General features: G+C 65.5%; 1 pseudogene across 1 annotated transcript; it reads left to right on the forward strand.

Moving 5' to 3' along the window:
- Positions 1 to 233: 233 nt before the first annotated feature.
- LOC311525387 (alpha-2Da adrenergic receptor pseudogene) lies at positions 234 to 2,310 on the forward strand (annotated as a pseudogene). Its single transcript has one exon. The product of its transcript is annotated as an alpha-2Da adrenergic receptor pseudogene (transcript).
- Positions 2,311 to 6,741: the final 4,431 nt, after the last annotated feature.

Raw genomic sequence — 6,741 nt, forward strand, 5'->3', positions numbered from 1 at the left:
CCCCTCCCGCTCAGGTATTGTCCCCCCCACTGCGCAGCCCCAGTATTGCCCCCCACTGGGGCCCTCCCCCTTGCATATTGTCCCCCTATTGTGCTCCCCCAGTATCATCCCCCCACTGGGCCCCTCCCCCACACCTCAGGTATTAGCCCCCCACTGCAATCCCCTTGGTATCACCCCCCCTCTGTAGCTCCCCAGTCCCTCCCCTCAAGTATTGTTCCCCCCCACCAGCTTTGCCCAGGTCCCAGTATCATCCTCCTGCTCTGCCCCTCCCCCCATTATTGCCCCCCTTGGGGCTGGAGGTGCCCAGTGCCCTGGGGGCAGGGGGCATGGCAGGAACTCCCGGCCCCTTTAAATGTTGGCAGCAAACTTCCTCCCCATTGCCGGCAGCTGCTTGGTCTCCAGCCAGTTATGTCAGCCCCTCCCTCCGGTCCTGGGGCTGGGCCCAGGCTGCTCAGAGCTGAGGGCTCTGCTGGAGCAGTGCTGCCGGGATCCACATGCCCCTGGCCCGCTGCACGCTGGCTCCCCCAGCAGGAGGGGACGGGAAGGAAGAGGGCAGCAGCCCTCGGGAGGACAGACCTTTCCAGCACCTGGGTGAGACCCCCACTGGCTCTGCTGCGTGCTGGGACCACCCCCTCCCCCTGGGGCACTGGAGACATCTGACCACGGCACCGTGCCATCTGGGCACCCAGGCCAGGCAAGGCAGCGCTGGGCTGGCCCCGCTCCTCTGGCATACACGGGGCTGTCGGCAGGTGAGGACACTGCGGCCTGCCAGGCGGGCATGGGCTGTGCTGCCCCCTCCCACGGGCAGCTCCCTGCATGGAGGGTCCGGCCTGGCCTGGGAATGTAGCTGGGATGGAGAAGGCCAGCACCGCCCCTGCTCCCCTCAACACATCAGGAAACGGCAGCAGAGGGCAGCTGGGGGTGGCTCCACACTCCCCCCTGGCCTCGGCGCTCATCCTGCTGGCCGTGCTCTCTGTCATCCTGGCCACGCTGCTGGGCAACGCGCTGGTGGTGGTGGCCGTCTGCACCAGCCGAGCCCTCAAGGCCCCGCAGAACCTCTTCCTGGTGTCCCTGGCTTCGGCTGACATCTTCGTGGCCACCCTCATCATCCCCTTCTCCTTGGCCAACGAGCTGCTGGGCTCCTGGGGCTTCGGCAGCCTCTGGTGCAGCCTCTACCTGGCGCTGGACGTGCTCTTCTGCACCTCCTCCATCCTGCACCTGTGCGCCATCAGCCTGGACCGCTACTGGGCCGTCACCAGGGCCGCCAGGTTCAACCTCCAGAGGAGCCGCAGCAGAGTCAAGGGCATGATCGGTGCCGTGTGGGCCATCGCTGGCCTGGTCTCCCTGCCGGCCCTGTTCACGGCCCAGCCACAGGCCAAGGAGTGCCTGCTGAACGACGACACCTGGTACGTGCTGGCCTCCTGCACCGCCTCCTTCTTCGCCCCCTGCCTCATCATGCTCGCTGTGTACTGCAGGATTTACTACATCACCAAGCACAGGTGCTCCGGCATCATCTCCGCCAGGCCTGGCATGGGCCAGCGCCCCTCCCCCGCCAGCTCCTGCTTGCCCACTGCCACCCGGAGCCCTGCAGAGCGGGACGCAAGCACAGAGCAGGGCAGCCACTGTGCCCACAAGCTGGGGCCAGCTCGTCCCTCCAGGCAGTGGGCGGAGGAGGAGGCCAATGGTGCCAATGCCAGCCTGAGAAGGCCCAGGAGGCCTTCCTGGGCACTGGCTCGAGGCCCCCGGCGGTGGAGTGAGCAGCAGAGCATGTCCATCTCCAGGAGCCGGCTGGTGCAGGTGCGGGAGCGCAGGTTCACCTTTGTCCTGGCCCTGGTGATCGGTGCCTTTGTCCTGTGCTGGTTCCCCTTCTTCTTCACCTACAGCCTGGGGTCGCTGTGCGGGGATGGCTGCCGCATCTCCAAGCCCCTCTTCAGCTTCTTCTTCTGGATTGGCTACTGCAACAGCTGCCTCAACCCAGTCATCTACACAGTCTTCAACAGGGACTTCCGCAGAGCCTTCCGCACAGCCTTCCGCAGGCTCCTCTCCAAGGCCCCGCACTGCCCCCGCCCTGGGCTGGACCCTGGCACTGCTCCCCCGCCGGGCCAGACCCCAGCAAGGCCCCTGCACCACTGCCCCGTGCTGGGCTGAGATAATTTCCAGCTGGGTACCAAACTGCTCTTGGCCTCCAGACCCCGTGCTGGAATTATGGGTTCGGTGGCCCAGGCTGTGAGCGGAGGGGGGCTGGAAACTCTAGCTGCCAATTTTAGTTTTCAGGTATTTTCAAAAATGCAGATTTTGGGTATTTTAATAAAAGAGACTGAATCACAGGCCAGGCCTGGCTCTTGGGCAGGGCCGGTCCCCAGCATCCGGCTCCTGGGCTGGGCCCGGACTGCACCAGCTGGCTCTTGGGCTGGGCTGGGGCTCCATTTCTGGTTCCTGGTCCAGGCTGGGCCCATGGGGTCCCAGGAAGCAGCTGAGCACTGGCATGAGCACCCCTGGGGGAAGGGTGCCCCAGAGGCAGCACTGGGAGCAGGAGCTCTCTCTACCCTGGTATCCAGGGGCACACAGGGAGAAGCCTGAATCTGAGCCCTGGCGGGGAGGGTGTGGGGGTCTCACAGTCCCAGGGTGGAGGTGTTTGGGCCTAGCCTGGCCCTGGAGATCAGGCAGCAGACTGGTCCTGTGCTTGGCCTAGGGGACCAATGGCCCCCATGGGCGTCCCCTCCATCTGCCCCAAAGGCCCTATTCTCTCTGCAGCAGGCTCTGCTCGGCAGAGAATGGCCGTGCGCTTGGACTCGGCCCGAGTGCCCTGCAGTGTGGGGAGGGCTTGGCGCAGGGAGGGACACGTCCAGCGGCTCGGGGAGCCCTGGCGTGTCCTGCCCCTCCGGTGTGGGGCAATTATCTTGGCAGGTTGGAGCCAGGCCTGAGCCTGCCCTGGTCAGCCCCTCCTACAGGAGGGGGAGGGGGTTCTAAGCCCTAGGGATTCCTGCAGGCTGTTCCAGAGGGACACAGGAATGCCCAGTCCTGGGTCCTGTCACTGACAGAGACCAGCACCAGCTGCTGCAGAGGGAGGTGCCAGATCCCTGCAGCTGACAGGGAGGGGGAACCTGCCCACAGAGTTAGCAGCTGGCTCGTGCCCTGGAGCTGGTCATTACAGAGTAAAAACATGGCCCTTCTGTTTTTACTCTCTAATGTCCATGGCTGTTCTCATTGGCCAGGGCAACAGCTGAGTCTGCCCTGAAGCCTAGTTTTCTCTTGGGCCCCAATGCTCTCTTGTGGCAGGGAGTTCCACAGGCTAACGGTGTGTGGTATAAACTGTGCTGCCCCCCAGGTGGGAACAAGGCCCCAGGAGCTGTTCCCTGCCCACCTCATGGGCTTGGGCAGAGCGTAGCCCAAATTACCCAGCTGCCCAGAGGCCGGGTTACCCCACGTCCGGGCTTCCAGACACGGCCCCTTTTCTCTGGCTGGAAGGTTTGTCAAATAACGGGCAATGTCCAGGCTTTCCACAGAGCAGAGTGCTGATTGGTCCCTCCCCTGCCTCTGCGACTGATTGGTCCATTCCCCTGCCGCCACAGCTGCCAGCTCTGCCCACCCAGGGCCCGGCTCCCAGCCCTGGGGAGGGAGGTCCCGGCAAGGAGGCGCTGACTGACAGCTGGTGCTGCACCCCGGGCTTGCACCAGCCGCCCTGCCACCGTGACAGGGAGTGACGCTGGCCTCCGCCTCCAGCGAGTCACCCCACCACAGATACCCCCCAGCTATGCCCCCAGCTCCCCTCCCCGAGGCAGTGTCCTCTCTGCGGGAATCCGAATACGGGAACCCCAGGCCCCAGCTCGCTGTGCCGCAGCCCCTCTGCAGGAGTTCAGAGCTGCCAGGAGTGGCTGGGCGGGGGGCACAGGAGCGGCTGAGGCACGGTGGGGCAGAAGGGGGCTTCAGGAGAAGTCCCTCAGGCCTGGGGGAACAGGGGCAGCAGCTCACAGATGCATGGCCCCGTTTTCTGGCCTTGGGTCCAGCTCAACAGCCATTTTTGGGCTCTGGACGGAGAGCAGGGCCTGGAACGGGGCGCACACCACAAGTGGCTCCAGAGAGGGAGCTGGGCTGGCATGACGGCACCACGGCTGGGCCCTGTCAGCAGCCTAGCACCTGGGGCTCTCCTGAGACCCTAAATAGCGGCGTGGGGCTGGGACACCCCCCCATCTCTGAGCAGCAGGAGGCCAGGTGACCCTCTCCCCAGCCTCCGGGCGGCAAGGAGTCAGCCACTCTGGCTCCATGGCTCACCCACCTGGGCTGTTTCCCATCGCCCAGCAGGGTAGCTTCCTGGGGAGATCTGCTTCCCCAAAGTGTGCGTGTGTGGGGGCAGATAACCATGCCCCCAGGTCCCCTCTCTGGAAGGCCCTGTCTCCACGGGGACGGGGTTCTGGCAACAGCTGAAACGTGCATCCTGTAAACATCTCAAAGGGAAAGTCTCTGAGCAGCTGCCAGCGCCCGAGGGTGCAGGGAGGGGTCAGCCCAGGCAGGCCAGGGGAGCGGGGCCTGAGGAAGCTGGGGTAGTGATGCTTGGGACTGTGCCCGCCAGGGGCAGCATGTGACATCAGTGCAAGGTTTGCTCAGGAGATTGCTCTGTAGGACTTCCCTGCCCCCACCTCCCACATGCCCAGCCCTAAACCCTACCCCTACCACTCACCCCCCAGGTCTGAACTGGGCCAGGACAGGGTCTGCACTAAGCCTACACTGTGCAGGCCAGGGCTGAACCCAAAGCTAGGACTGAAGCTGGGCTGGGTCAATTAGGGGCTGGGCTGCAATCATGGCCAGGCTGGTTGGGGGCTGGTCTGAGATCGGGGCCAGGCTGGGCTAGCTGGGGGCTGGGCTGCAATCAGAGCCCGGCCTGGCTGCTCAGCTCAGACATGCAGGGGTCAGTCACCGTCCAGCTTCTCCAGCTTCGTCCAGCTTCTCCAGCTTCGTAGCTCAAAATAGAAAATCCCCAAGCATCAAATCTTCCTCTGGCTAAAACCAGCTGCCAGCGCGGAAGTTGGGATCCCGTGGAAACAGGCCCAGCTCCAAGATCCTGGCTGCTCCAGTTCCCAGGCCCTGTGGTGCGGCAGGGTGGGCTCGGCGCCAGGGAACAATCCCTTGTCCCATGGGGAGCAGGATCAGCTTCCTCCACAGCCTCCAGTGTCCCCGCATGCTGCCCGCCCGGCCAGGCACACCCAGAGACTTCCCAGGCTGGGTGTGCGTGGAGGGGCCAAGTCTCGATCCTGGCTGGAGCTTGGGGAACTTTGCACCTGCGCATCCAGCTCTTCCCCATTCGGCTCCCTGAGAGCATCCTGCCCCGATGGGACCGGCAGCCGACCAAGCATCCGTTGGTCCCGCAGCCCCTGCTGCTCTGAAAGGGCAGAGGTGGCTCCCTCCAGCTGCTCAGTCCCTCCCTGAGCTCCAGCTCCCAGCACCAGCTGCTCCAGGGCTCGGGCGCTAACCAGGGAGCGAGTCATCACCAGGTTCTGGCACCTGGGCAGCTGATGGGGTGCGCCCCCAGAGACGCAGAGGCCAAGTGAGGGTGTGACAGCCCCCAGGCAGGGGGTTTTTTGGGTGGGCATAGGGGGCAGATCCTGCTCTGGGCCCCCCTAGCCCACGTGGCCCTGTATGCAGGCGAGGTAGCGGGCCACGTTGGTGTAGATGCTGGGCTTGTCCTGCTCTCCACAGCCCACGCCCCAGCTGACAATCCCGTGCATCGTGGCCCGGCCCTGCTCCTCACACACCAACGGCACGGCAGAGCCTCCCTGTAGCACAAGGGGACCAGTCAGAGGAGGCAGGCCCCGCTCCATCACTCAGAGCAGCTGGCAGGCCTGGGGCTGGCCCCTCCCCATGGGCACCATGGCATTGGGGAACCCTGCAGTGCAGTCAAAGGGGGCTAATGGCACTGGGGGTGGGCGTGGCAGACAGGAGCCCCGCTGGCACTGGGGGTGGGTGCGGCAGATGGGGGCCCCTGATGGCTTTAGGGTGGGCACAGCAGGGAGAGAGAGGGCATACCAGTGCCCTTGGGAAATCAGCCCCTGGCTCTCCCCTTTGAGGCGGATTCCCCAAGGATGAGCCAGCGCCACCCTGCCGCACACTGCCAGTCACTGGCAGCGAGTTGGAGAGCAAGGCCCGCTTGTGTGAATCAGGTGCAGAGGGTGGTCTGTCTCATGGGGGTGCCGAGGGCTCCTCCCCCTGGCATGGGGGTGCCCAGCACTGGGTGGGGGTGCTCAGGGTAGCGTGACAAAGCAGTGTCTCAGCTCACAAAGGGGCTGCTGGAGAGGCTGCCCCTTCCTCCAGATCGGAGCCAGATCGGAGCTGACCCGCCCCCGGCACCTCTTGCTCAGCTGTCTCACCTGGCAGGCGTCGGTGCCCCCCTCCAGGTAGCCGGCACATAACATGTCCGCGGTGACCCTGGCCCCATGCAGCCCGGGGGAGCGGCACTGCTCGTGGGGGATAATGAGGAGCACAGCTTCCTGCAGGTACTCGGAGAGCACCCCAGCCCCTGCCCGGGAGCTGTGTCGGGACGCCGGGCAGTGGGGGGGTCTCCGCGGGGGGGGGCGGGGGGAGGTCTGCGTGTCGGGACGCCGGGCAGTGGGGGGATCTCCACGGGGGGGGGCGGTCTGTGTGTCGGGACGCCGGGCACTGGGGGGTCTCTCGGGGGGCGGGGGGAAGGTCTGCGTGTCGGGACGCCGGGCACTGGGGGGTCTCTCGGGGGGGCGGGGGGAAGGTCTG

This window comes from Lepidochelys olivacea (assembly GCF_965140295.1).
Source record: "Lepidochelys olivacea isolate rLepOli2 genome assembly, chromosome: 8".
NCBI classification, from domain to species: Eukaryota; Metazoa; Chordata; order Testudines; family Cheloniidae; genus Lepidochelys; species Lepidochelys olivacea.